A 13924-nucleotide genomic window follows, 5' to 3' on the forward strand; every position below is an offset into this window, starting at 1 on the left:
CTGCTGTCATGAGTTATGCAACGTTTGACCTGCAGGGTACAGTACGTGATAAGACCCGCACGTCTGTTAAACCTGAAGTGTCTGGCAACACTTAAGTCGCTCTGATTTGAATCTGGTCTGCCTGGAATTGTCTCTCTCTCTCTCTCTCTCTCTCTCTGTGTGTGTGTGTGTGTGTGTGTGTGTTTCTTCGTAGTTTGGTTTGATCGGGTTCATCTGTGCCAAGTAGGCACATGGAACTTGTATGCAAGTGGATTCCCTTGACAAATTTTCCTGGGCTCTAACAATAACATCAGATTATCTGTGATTGTCGTTGGCAAACGCTGCCACCACAAGCCCTCAGCACACTAACATAAACAGTTGGGCATCAGCAGCGCTAAAGACTATTTACTGGGCAAAAAGTGGAATTTATTATTTATGCCCTGCTTCTCCACAGCCTGGACAGTTGACCTGCTTCTGCCCAACACTGTACATAGGCTGTTAGCAAGATAGCAAGAAGAAGTGACTCGCCCTCAACTACTGTCCTGTATCGACTTGTGTCTGGTTAGCACGTTAGCTCTAAGAATTTAAAAATATAGTAAATCCTGTTGCTTTACATTGTTTGTATTTGATTTTAAGTGTTTTAAGTACGTTCGTTACGCAAAAAGTCAGTCATCAAACAAACTTTGGTTTTATCTGCTGTTACAGAAAGACATATGTATTTATGCTCTAACGCTAACTAGCAAAAAAGTACCAAAAAGTTTATGCTCTAACGCTAACTAGCAAAAAGTACCAAATCTAAGAGAAAAAACAAAAAAACCCAAAACATACAGGCAGCTAGAAGCACAGGTTTAACTCTATTTACCTTGAGTGAGTCCGGTCTCCTAACCCAACCCTAACCCTCTAGGCCCTCTGGAAACCCGCACTTCAACAGCTGAGACCTGTTATGTAAAAAACAGAATCCATTTAGCAGAGCTGTTCCCATCAATGTGCAAATTGATTAACAGCTAATGTCCAGGGGCTGAGAGTGGGCCAGTCTGTCTGGGGGAGGCAGGAATGTGAGACGCGTTCAGTGGCCTACATTAGGCCTTTTGTTTCCCAGTCCAGATGACAGAGACGGTGTTGTACAGCAGTTTGTGGTAACTCACTGACACATCAATCAATATAGTCTAATATTGATTTCTCTGTTTTAAGACCTTCCATCAGTCCAGCTCCAGGCTATTTAAAACTGCTCTTTAAACAAGCGCCCACTTCATGTCAACACACCTCACTCCTCCGTCAGAGTTCACAGACGCCGCATACACTCATTGTACACACTACAGTACGCTGATGAAACTTTGTTTAGTTCAGCTGTAGTTATGGGACTGGTTTGAACAAACAAGCAGTCGGCTTTAACTCCAGGGTTGAATATAGGAAGAAAAAGAACTATTACTTTAATGATACTGCGCTCATGTGAAGGGAAGATCTTTAAAAAAAAAAATTAATATTAATTTTGTTTAATAGCCTATAAGGTGGAAAACTCCAAAAGAAATGAATAAATAATATAAAAAAAAATTTAAAAATTGAATTTAGATATGGACATTGAATTTTGTTAAACAAGATGTTTTGATGAACACAAACCAAACAGCTGTTATCAGCTGTTCCTGAACTCCACAATGAGCCAAAAAGCACAATAGTAAAATAATAAATCAATAATAAATACTTTAATGTCTAAACCGGTGTGGAAGACAGTGACGGGCAAAACTGGAATGTTTGATTTGATAGAATAACAATTAATTTTTTTTAGCAATTTTATTTTTGATACAGATTTGATATTAATACTTGATACAAGCAGCTGTTCCTGTAATTTTCCTAATCGGACAAAACTGGATTTTAAAAATCTAAAAATAAAAACTATAATACAACAGGGAAAAGTCATCTCTCACTTTAACTTTTGACAAATAAAGTAAAACTCTTGATATAAGCACTAGTCAGGACAGGTTTAAACGACAATAAACGGCCGAGTCCTCGCACACAGCACAAAGAAAATCCTCACATGCATTTTCATTATTCTGTTGCCGTGTTAAAAAAAGAAAAAAAAAAACTCCGACTCTGAGATCCCTCCGACATGAGTGCTCTTGTGTTTGGAAAGATTTGTTATGAAAAGGAGACGGAGGGGGGGCCTGTTTTCTGTGAGGTGACCCTGTTCTGACCTGTGAGGAGGAGAAGAATGGGTGGAGGCTGGATGGAGGGGGAGGAGGAGGAAGAAGAGGAGGAGGAAGGGTTAGGGTCCGGAGGATTGTGGCAGCTTATTTTCTAACCTATCCAGCCTTATTTTTTTACTGCTTGGCAAACCAATGCTATAAACGTAATTGTAATTGTATTTTGAAGATAAAAACTAAACAGAAATAAATACTACTAAATACTACAGCCTAATTTCTAAAACCCTGCCTAGTTAAATCTCGACTGATGACTACTCATGATACATTTAATAATTTAACAATTTAACATTATTTTATCAATCTCCAGGGGAAAACATGAGCAAAGATACAATAGGAGGGAATTCCAAAGTGAGCACTTTGACTAAATGATCATGTTCTACTCTCACCATAAACAGTTTATATCCTGTTAAAACAATGGAGAAACGTCTGTTTGTGCCTTTTTTCCTCCTGAATATCAAGGCCTGGAATCGGCCGACCACGGCGTCTCTTCCTCACAGATTTGTTATCGTGCCACAGTGGGATCACTGTGGCCGTACACCAGCTACACACAGCTCAAATTCCTCTCCCCTCCCACTCCTTCAAACCCAAACTTTTCCTGCCTACATCCAGAGAAACTCATCAACTGCACAGCAGCTGGGATGAAAACTTCTGCGCCAATCTAAATATTTACATTCTGCTGAGAGTAATTTCAAGAGAAGAGGCCCGTGAATGGGATTTTCTTTTTAATATCTTTGATAGTTTGGTTTACAATCTCCAGGTTGTTCTGCTGACGCTGCCTGGTCTACTGAATAACTCCAGCCGGGGGTAAAAGGACTGACCGATCACCTTTAGTTTGACTTTGACCTTTGTAGTAATAAATAGTTTATACCCAACAGTAACATGTTTATTCCACTGTCTGTTGTCTATTATATTACTGATGTTTATCTTGTAAATATTGTGAGCTCCTAGGAACCAGGAGTCTAACCTGGGAATTATACTGTGTTTGTCTTTGATAAATCTATCTGTGTGATGTTGAACAGTGAGCTGTGGACAGACTACAGGACATTTATTACTGGTTCATGTGCTGTTATACAGTTTAGACTGTGCACTATCAAATAAAAACACACACACACACACACATATATATATAAAATTACAAATAAAAAAAGTTTTTTGTTGTATTTAAAATCTCAACTATAATTTTTGGGTAAGGTTTCCAATCACATTTACGTTTATGTTTATGCATTTAGCGGACGCTTTTATCAGAAGCGACCTACAGAGGAGGATTACCAATCAGGTCACATGGAGGAACTCTTGAAAGGAGACCAGTAGTTGGGAAACAAGTGCTGAAGGAGACAGACGAGGGTCAGAGGTAGAGGAGGACAGGAGGTGCACTCTGAAGAGCTGAGTCTTAGAGAGTTTCTTGAAGATACGCAGGAACGACCCACGAAAATATTCTGGATTGCCTTGTGCAGGGTGGTGTTGGAACAGCCAGACAACGTTCGCTTGACTAGAGGAGAGATCGAGAGGCAACATCAGCCTTTATCAGAGCACTTCAGTGGGAAGGAGCAGACCCATTAAGTACTTTGTAGGGCAGCGACAGTGACTTGAATTTCTGGACCACCTGTAGAGGTTTCCCACCCTGTGCTGGGAGGCCTGTTAGAAGGTGGGAGATAACCATGGTGTGTACCAGGAGCTGATACAGACCACGGTTATCTTCCTCCTGCAAACACATGATTGGTCATATCCAGCCTGTCATTTCTACTTTCTCTCTTCTACTCACTTCAAGCAGAATTTGCAAATACATTTTGATTTCTGATTCAGTAAAATCTACATATATATGTATGTATATATACCACAGCGTCACCTCTACAGACAGTGTAGCACTGTCAGTGTCCTCCTGTAGCCTACCCCACCACAATAAACAGGGAATTTCCACGATTTTCTATGTTCTAAATAGAACATCAATAGAACTTTTCCATTTTCTTATCTCTTGTCTAGATCTCAAAAACCATCCAATCCGACTGCACTCAAACCAACAACACATGATGGCCGCCACTACGGTGTTGGCTGTTGTGTCCATCGCGGCGTCCTGTGTCTGAGCTGTGTTTAAGAGAATGGAGCTTGAGGAACAATAAAGGCCGGGGTGGCGTTTGGAGTCCAGCGACTGCTGCCGTTTGCCAGCAAGTCATGTGTCAGAGCCGCGGACAAAGAGAGCGAGTCGGACCTCTTTGGGCAAAGAGCCAGGCGAACTTGGGTTGGGGACAGCTGAGGTGGGAGGGCCCAGGGAATGCAGGCACACGCCTGACCAAAGCCTTTATGTGAGGAAGAGGGGCCTCAGTGGACAAAGAAGACACAGGGACCGGCTGTTTCCTCATTGGCACCCGAGCATCTGGGATTCTTTTCAACGAGCAACGGCTCGAAATATTTCAAATCGGCTTTGGTTTAACTGCAGCAGCCGGAGGAAAGTCCACACGGATAGAGTGTTCCAGCTAGCATTAGCCTGTGACCCCCACCAGAGTGTAGATTCTCCAGTGTGATATGGGAGATAGTGATATACTGTATATTCACGCTGACACTGACAGACTCTTTTGGTTCCACACCCACAGACCTGCTTGGACCATAACTAGATCATTATTGTACAGCCAACATGGCTGCCAACAGGAACGGAAGGAAAATGTTTTTAGCAACTTAGCAAAAGGTTCACCTGAGTAAACACACTGGACAAAAGATTAACTTTCGTAAGGTTAAAGTGGTTATAACAGGATGGGGGGTCAGGGGTTGGAGAGTGGGAGGTGTGTCTGTTTGAAAACTGTGAACAGAGAAAAAAAACCAAAACAACATTTTATCTGGACATTGATGAGTTTGTGCCACATGTGAAAATGTGATCAAAACTGCTTCTCTGAACTTGATGTGTGTGATGAAGGCTGCCTTGTTAAAATCATCAACGTTCTGTGTGGACTTCACGTGGTGGCAGTTTCTTGGCTCTGTGAAGTCATAGCTTTTAATCCATCAGTGCCTGCTGCAACCACACCTGGAAAACACCTTCTGATTTCACACAAACTCATTTCCTGAAAGCAAACTTCCATAATTCATTAAACCCAGAAAAAAAAAAACATTTTCACCTTTGATAGAGTGAGGGCGGCAACTTGGCAAAAAGAAGCCCCTAAATGTTGCACTGGACAACAGGAAGTGTCAGTGCGTCTTTTTCCTATACCAGCAACAATAGTGGAACTCTTCCACCAAACAGTCTTCAGTGCCCTGCTGGTGATTTGCACACTTTACTGGAACTGTTATTCTGCCGGGTCTCTTACAAATAAACCCAGTTTTAATCTGAAGAGATAATCAGACAGTAATCACTAACGGTAGGTCCACAACTACAGTAATAAAATAAACCGTCTGCTGTTATCTTCACAGACTGGAGTGCTGACCCATATATGTCACACAATCAGTGACTTATCGTCTGGGAAGATTTCTTTTTTATCTATTTGTTAGGACAACATGCAGTGTAGCCAGTCACAGTGTGAGTCATGGATAAATGAATAACTGATCACGGTGGAACACAGTGTGACACCTCTGAGGCTTCAGACTCACTGCTGGAGACTGCTGACAGTCCAGAAAAACAATGTTCTCTATCCAGATAGTTCCTAAAGAAATACATGTTGATATATAGATGTTCTAGATAGTTCTACGTATCTATCTGGTCCAGTCAGGAACATCAGTGCTTCCTGTTCCCTTGTTGTTGCAGAAACCGTTTCCACAGCATTTTCAGCCCTCTGACATTCAGCAGTCATTCGCCCCCGAGGACCTGGTGTGTGTGTGTGTGTGTGTGTGTGCGTGTGTGTGTGTGTGTGTGTGTGTGTGTGTCGAGAGAGCGCCAAAGCTCTCTGTGTGAACTCACTGGAGTCCATTTGTTGTTTTGGCAGTTGAAGTAATCATGGTGTGTGTGTGGTGTCATTACAGACACATCTGCAGTCAGCATAAAAATATTAACTAATTAATTAAGAACAATTACAGAAAGGGTATAATCCTTCCTGGAACATGCTGCGGATAAATTCCTGCCTTGCTAAGTCTTTGATAAACACATATTTGTAAACAAATGTTGTAATCATAGACCGGAGTCCGGCACCGAGCGGTACCGGTTTAAAAACAACTGTAGTCACCAGCCGTACAAGTATGGTTTACAAGAGAGAATAAAAAAAATGTCATATGTCAGACTGATGTTTTTATGTCCTAGATTATGATGTTAGCACTGTGCTAGCGTAGCTGAGTGACATTGGTACTGATGTACAGTATGTGAGCTACATCGCTCACATGAGGAACAATAGTTGAGGTAGTAAAATGTAATTAATCTAACATTATCAACCTATGGTTTTAATGTATTTCATGACATCACTCAAAGTTACAGGACCGTTCAAACCCGTCGCTGCATTAACAAGTTAGCTTGTCGTTCACGTGTGTTGCAACATCCACTGCAGCTGTGTTGTCATTATGAAACACTTTACAAATGTTCTAGGAACATTTCTCCAGAAGAAGCGAATGGCAGAGCGTAAGAGTGAAAAATATCTACCCAGACTTCCCTTTTTTGGACAGAGCAGACATACAAACAACCTTTGTTTAATGCAGATGGGGAGGGGGAAACAGAAGGGGGAAGGGGAAGGAAAGAGAGAGAGGGAGGGAGAGAGAGGCAGCAGTGGGAAGGCTTGCTGGGACATTGAAGAGGCAGGAAATACTGAGAAGTTTCTCCACATGGGGTAAAAACTCCAGGGGTATTTTTGCTGGCAAATCATCAGTTAGACAAAGACTGACATTGAAAACTGACACCAGGTCAGTTCAGTCAGGCAGTGATTTTAGATTAGAGTTTGTAAAGGGATAATGTTCCTGGATGGGGGTCCACGTGGTGCAAAGGAAGAAGCGCTGGGTAATGGATGGACAGATCAGGTCAAATAAACCAACCAATCTTTACATACGCTGGTGCTTTTATCAAGCAGATAAACAAACACCCCTAGAGGCGAGTTAAAGATATTACCATCTGAACCATGAACATTATCATGACATTATTTTCACTAAAGTAGGAAACTTTCTATAAGTTTTGCACTTTGATAATTGACTTGTAAAAGTGCAAAATGTAAGTATAGTCATAGTGTATATCAGATAGTAAATGTGTGTAATGTATATGTTAAATCCAAACCATTCCTTTAGCTTTAGGTTATCCTGTTGTAATTCATCTTCAGACTTTATCCTCAATACCCACTGGTCATGCATTCCTCCCTTCACATAGAAAACACATTCCTCATTCTCATGGGCCTTCTCCAGACACAACAACAGGTGGAGTTGAATTCCTCAGATGCTTAGTGAGGTAAAGGTTTGACTCCTGTGCTGACGTCCAGGACCTCAAACTGAAGAGTTCACCAACAGAAATGGAAAATCAGCTTTAAATATTGGATTTCTATATGAAATCTCTGTGTATGTGTATGGGCCTGTGATGAAGTGGGTCACTGTAACAGGGTGTGCCCTGACCCCACCCATAATAGAAAATGTGCTTCCGCTCTATGTTGTGACAAATGGCCGCACAGACAGATGTCATCATCCCTGTAGTAACCTCCAGTATGGAAAAAGAAATAAAGAAAGAAATAAAGCAACACTGCATTGAACAAATACAAGCTGAACACAGAAGTGCATTATGGGTAAAGCAGAGGCTCAAACATAGGAAATCGATCATCGATCATCAGGTGCACCGTCACTTTAAAACTGCTGCGATTATTCATCTGTCAAAGTGCAGGAAAGATCTTCTGAAAACATGTGCTCCGTACTGATACGATACGGTAGATCAACGCTGTGAAATATTATCAAATGATCAAAGCCACACCTCTTCTAAAACCTCTGGAGTTTTACAGGATCTTTGTAGTTCACTGTAGTAGTCTTCTGCTGTTGTACTGCTTTAAAAGATGTACTTTTATGTTGTTGTACACAAATCAACTTGGAAAGATGAGCAAAAAAGATAAGTAAATGGAGAAGAAGGTTTAATTTTATCCTCTGTAATAACAGAAATCCCCATAATTCTGCCAAAGTCATGGTTAAAGGTTAGTGCAGAAAATTAAATGTATGTCAAAACTGCCAAAACTAAAGCCGGGCTTTGACCGTACGTGACTGTCACAGCCTGAAGTGAGATGGTGCACAATGAGGCGTTTGAGTGATTCACATGTCATATGATGCAGGAGCACGTGGATCTGATATGTTCTAAACTTGCCCTGCAGTAGAGAATGTCAGATGAGAAGTACTGGTGGTCCTGAATACTCTCTTGGAGCAGCACAAAGCTTGGCTCTTGTATTAGCCGCTGAAATATGCAATAATAATAAAAAAAATCTATGTCTTCTATGTGTCCCTGGTCTGCAGTAATAAAGTCAGTGCTGTGTAAACAGCTGATCAGAGAAGTTGAACCAAAACTACTGTGGTACAGAGGAACCGACTGATTAAACTATCAGTGCAGCTCCACCCAGATAACACCAGGCACCGGCTTTTGGGTTTGGTTAAAATCATAATAAAATCTTCGAGTGGTCTTCAGTCACTGACCTACAACCTCATAAAAAAAAAAAAAGTCTTAAGGTTCAAGACTACATTTTAAGATTATAGTCTTTAAGCCAGGGGTGTCAAACCCCCGGCTCGGGGCTACTTCCAACCTGCAAACACCACACATCTGGCCTATGACTACATGTTATTGATAAGTTCATTTTGCCTTTAAGGTCATTTTTATAATTATTTTTTCCAACAATATGACAGTAGCAGCAGCGGTCCTCAGGCCCTCTGAGTGGGAGAGCCCTGTTTTCAGCTCACATGGGATTTTAACCAAGATCAAGGTATAATTTGGTGCTTGGTCTCAACCCAACTGAAAGTATGAACATACCATAAATTAGACAGCCAGAGAGGAGTGACTTTATCAAGTTTATCAAATGCTTCATTCAGTGGCAGCCCCTGCAGCTGGGCCAATGAGAACGGTGGGCAACTCTCCAACACTGAATCATAAATGAGTATCACTGCAGCACAAACAGAGTGAAGGAAGGGTGTCCTCAGGGCTCGTCAGCTTCATATAAAGAGCATATAGAGGCAGGAATATAATACGGGGGTGGGATAGGAGAATCAGATGGGCCTGGGGGGAGACAAGCCGGGACACATGCTCAGGGACAGGAATTTTGGTCCTTCCAAGTTTGAGCAATCTACTTATGATACAGAGACTGCAGATAACAGTGAGACGAGGAACGACAGAAGATTAGGGAATTCTGACTTCTGTAAAATTGTTTTGTTTACTTTTGTCCCTCCGTTATCTGTTGGTCGAGTCTCAGCTCTTTTGTAGTTCAGAAACTCAAACCCCAACGTTTGACTTTATTTTTTATTATTTAAAATATGTATCCAATATTTGACCAGGTACTACTTTTTAATGTATTTCTTATGCTAAATGCGTGCATTTTTGTAGGACTGAGCAACGATTAAAATTCAATCACGATTAATCACATGACTTGAGATTAACTACGTTTGATTGCACTGTTACTCAAACTCCAAAAATCAATTCAAAAGTAAAGTAGAGTGCACTTTTCTGTTTAACGTCCTGCCATATGAATGAAAGTGCAGTGGCACTTATTGGCCAAACACTTACCAGCAGCAGCAGTGAAATCAAATATCTAGTGTGAATCTCAACTTAAACTTAATCTAATCCAGGCAAATACAACTGAATACTAAAGCTTATGTGGAATTAGCTGTTAGCGTTCCGCAGCAACCAGCCCTAATGTTTTGCTATGGTTGTTTCCATCACCTGTGAGAAGTTGAATTTCTGTTAAGTTTAAGTTAAGTTCTGATATGTTTTTATTGGCCGCCTTTTAAACTATTTGTTTTCTAATGTTTGGCATTTTTTTGGCTAACATCTAAGTTGTTTTTTTTTTTTACTGTGTAAAACGCACATTACACCACATCAATATTATGAGTGGTGAACCTCATGCTTTATTGATTACCATTAGGAGCTGAGTCTAGCACTATTAGCTGAGGGGTGAGGCCATTTCCTGACCTGAGTCACTGAGTCAGTGAGGCCATTTCCTGACCTGAGTCACTCTGCACTCCTGTGTGCCGGTGCCTTGCTCATTTACAAAGACCAAAACACGACATGATTTAGCTTGTCGTTATCAAGGGGCAGTAATTAAGCCGATTAGCTCTTGGGGAAAGCCAGAGTAATTAACTCTACTTATTAGCAACGTTCTGAGCCCAGAGTTCATGAAAATATATGTTAAGGCTAATATATAATAAAGACATCATGAATGTCCAGAGACTTTTCTTTGTGTCTTTTGTCCTTTCTACATGTTTGGATGGACTGTAGAAGAGTCTGGGGCGGGGGATGTCAGGCCTGTCACACTGTATCAGGCCTCAGGGGAACGAGATGCACCAAGGTGACCGGTGCACCAGGGGGGGGCGCATGCATGCGTGGATCTTTGTGAACATGTGATCCTCGTGATGCCTGCGCACACACTCTCGTCCATGTCAACATCTTGAGTGTGTTTTCTGCCCCAGGTCTCCATCCAGTCACACTGAGTCAGTGTCACAGAGCCAGCTGAGCTGAGCTGAGCTGAGCTGAGCTGAGCTCCCAGTGCAGCTGCATCGACTCCATGCATCGTAGCTCTGCAATAGCTAACGTCAACAGCATTGAGTCAACATTGATCAGCGGCCCCCGGCACCAGGGACCAGGCTAATAAGGCATGTCTGGTGTAATGAAGCAGAGCTGCAGACAGGCTGATGCCGAGCCAGTGTGTGTGTGTGTGTGTGTGTGTGTGTGTGTCAGTAAGGTGGGACCACGCCTGCACTCTGACTCTTAACAAAGCATCAGGTTCCATGTTGTAGTCAGTGGTTAAAAAGCTGTTAGACAGGGCTTCTTTTTTTAAATCAGTCTACATGCACCGGTGTAATTATCATTCACACAACCTGCAGAGCAGAGTACAGACCAGGCTCCTCCCACTCCTTGTTATTTCTTTGCTCTTTGTTCAGAGAAGGAATATGAAGGCATTAGCTGCTTTGGTGATATCCTCAATGGACACAGCACCAGATCATGAGCTGCAGTAGCAAATTTAAAAACTGTTTTAGGTCGTTTCATTGGATGAATAAAAACATTTTCAGGAACCGTGGCTCAATTTCACAATAATCCTCAAATGGAGAAATCTGTGCAAATTCAAACACAGCCCTCAAAACTCCGCTCTCACCACCTAAAACAGATTCATCTATTCTAGTAGAACAACAACTACAATATTTATGTGCCACACTTCCAGTTCTCACCACCAGCAGACGACCCACACACAGACACATGCAGATCCAAAATAGCTGAGAAAAAACCCTGGTTTGTTATTATTAGCAATATCTTGGTGATATTTTAGCTGTTAGCAAGTTAGCCTGCCTTTGTGTGTACTGTATGTGTTTGTGTTTGTGTGTGTGTGTACCTGTGTCTCCTTATCTGTGCCTTTTTCTTCAGCGTTAATAGCTCACCATCAAATACGACTGGGATCTTGTCCTGGTCCTGAAAAACTGACCTGTAGACAAGGTCACATCTATTACATTCTATTCTCAGATGCATCATTAAAAGGGTAAATGTCAAAAGTTGAGGAGTGAACCTTCAAGAATTCACATTTTCCTGTGTGAAAATGTGAATTCTTGTGAAAAATCTCTAAATAATTCTCATTGTAGTAAGTAACCACTAACATTTAAAATAGATCACATTTTTAATCAAACTCAGGACAACGTAACGTAAAATACCAATAATGAATAACAAATGAATGAATGGACCCACAATGAATGAAGAATGGAGGAGGTAAAGAGTTGTGATGAATTACTCCTCACTTACTACAGGCCTACTAGTGCGAGAAGAAACGTGGATATGACGCTGTTAATTTTACAACAGCGCCATCATCTTCTAATTTAAAATTAGAGTTTTAATTACAAACTAAAATACATTTAAATTCAATATTATTATGTATTTTCCAAAGCCACAAGGAGCCACAGCAAAGGGATGAAAGAGCCACAAGAGGCTCTGACCTTTGACCTTATACTGTAAATATTCATTTGGATTAGTGACATAGTTTGAATCACAGATTCCTTTCAAACCACCATGTGGCGTTGATGCTCATATTACACTTCTCTCTGAAGTCACATCCTGTGAGCTGACTCACTCCCAGCACAGCCTTTGACCCCCAAACATGGCTGCTCACGCTCCTCTTATTGCCATATGTCGATGATCCCCGCGGTGATCACTGGGATCGAATGATCTTTAACAGCAGTTGACCTGAGCAGATGGTGTGGACGACTTGTGTTGTCCCTTCAGTACAGCCACAGCACTGACTGACAGGGACACATTTCTTTTCCACTGCAAAATGAGCGTCTCCGTCTCTCCATTAGCTGCAGGTTCATGTTCAGCTAATCCTTATCAGGATAGAACTTAGAGCTGTCCAGATGGCTGTCCAAGCATGTGTTGTCCACCCACAGACATGAGTCACTGCTAGTTACCTAGTGATGGGCGACTGTGAATCAGCATACAGGTGATAATGGAGTTTGACTGTGGCTCTGACCAGATGTTTTCTTGCACATACAGTTGGAATAGAGATATCAGTTACTTATGAAAGCTTGTCCAACCGCTGTATGCACGTCTTACCAGTTAAGAAAACCTTTCAGTTCATATCTTTATCCAATGTTGACAAAGTTTTACAACAACAACAACGATACGGTCAACTTCATCACCATCATGAAGTGTTTTCATATGCATTTTTTCACTTTCAAAATTCATCAAGCGGGCCAGATTGAACCCCCTAGCGGGCCGATTTTGGCCCACGGGCTGTATGTTGGACACCCCTGGTCTATGCTGAAAAATAATGGGCTAAACACAACAAAAGTGAGACACAATATAATTGGTAGATCCATGGATGGTCCCTGGTGTAACCCCAATCCCACCCTGAACCCATCTGTCACTCTGACTGCACAATTAAACAATAGCTCTCTGTCTTTGTAAACAAAATGCATTGGAAACCACAGGGACTTCTCTTTAAGATAGAAAACATGATCCAGTGGAAAACAGATTAAATCAGTGTCTCAGTGGAAATCTACTGTAAGAGACATGTCTGTGGCAGAGAAAGACAATCTGAGGACAGACGGCATATCACATCCACAGAGGAACCGTCCACACAAAGCATCCACAGGCCCAACCCCAGCAAGTGACTCAGCAGCAGCTGTTGCCATGGGTTACCGGGCAGGACATTCACAGGATTCCAATGAGCATGACACATCGCAAGCACTTCCCCCCGCCGTCCCCCATCGGCCGCCCCACCCGAAGTCTTTCACCTCCCCCTCCTCCACTTTCTCTGCAGGGTCTGCTGGAGGAAGAGGAAGAGGAAGAGGAGGAGAGACGGTCGGAGCAAGAGACAAAAGTGATAATCCGTTCTGTGAGCGAGAACCTGAGAGGTTTGAATATATGGAGCCCCTCCTCCCCCTCCTCCTCCTCCTCCTCTTCCTCCTCTTCAATGCAGATTAATGCCTTACTAAGAGAAACTGACTTAACACCAATCCACTTATTGAAGGAAGTGCATAAGAAACGCTCACTGGGACAAAGTCTAACAGGGACACAAAGGTGGACATCGTCTCGCTCTGAGATGTCAACTCACGGCCTACATCACACCAGGCTTTAACATTCATGACGCATCATCACTGCATCTGTGCTGACTGGCACTGCCGGGGATTCCCTCCCCTCAATC

At 42.1% G+C, this 13924-nt stretch overlaps 1 long non-coding RNA gene across 1 annotated transcript; it reads right to left on the bottom strand.

Annotated features, from left to right (window-relative positions):
- Positions 1-1752: 1752 nt before the first annotated feature.
- Positions 1753-11929, bottom strand: LOC112488072 (uncharacterized). Its single transcript, XR_003051790.1, has 2 exons — positions 11627-11929; positions 1753-3666 (listed from the first exon to the last, which is right to left on the bottom strand). It is a non-coding gene; the product is annotated as an uncharacterized LOC112488072 (long non-coding RNA).
- Positions 11930-13924: the final 1995 nt, after the last annotated feature.

The sequence above is a fragment of the Cynoglossus semilaevis genome, chromosome 14 (genome assembly GCF_000523025.1).
Source record: "Cynoglossus semilaevis isolate Cse_v1.0 chromosome 14, Cse_v1.0, whole genome shotgun sequence".
NCBI lineage: Eukaryota > Metazoa > Chordata > Actinopteri > Pleuronectiformes > Cynoglossidae > Cynoglossus > Cynoglossus semilaevis.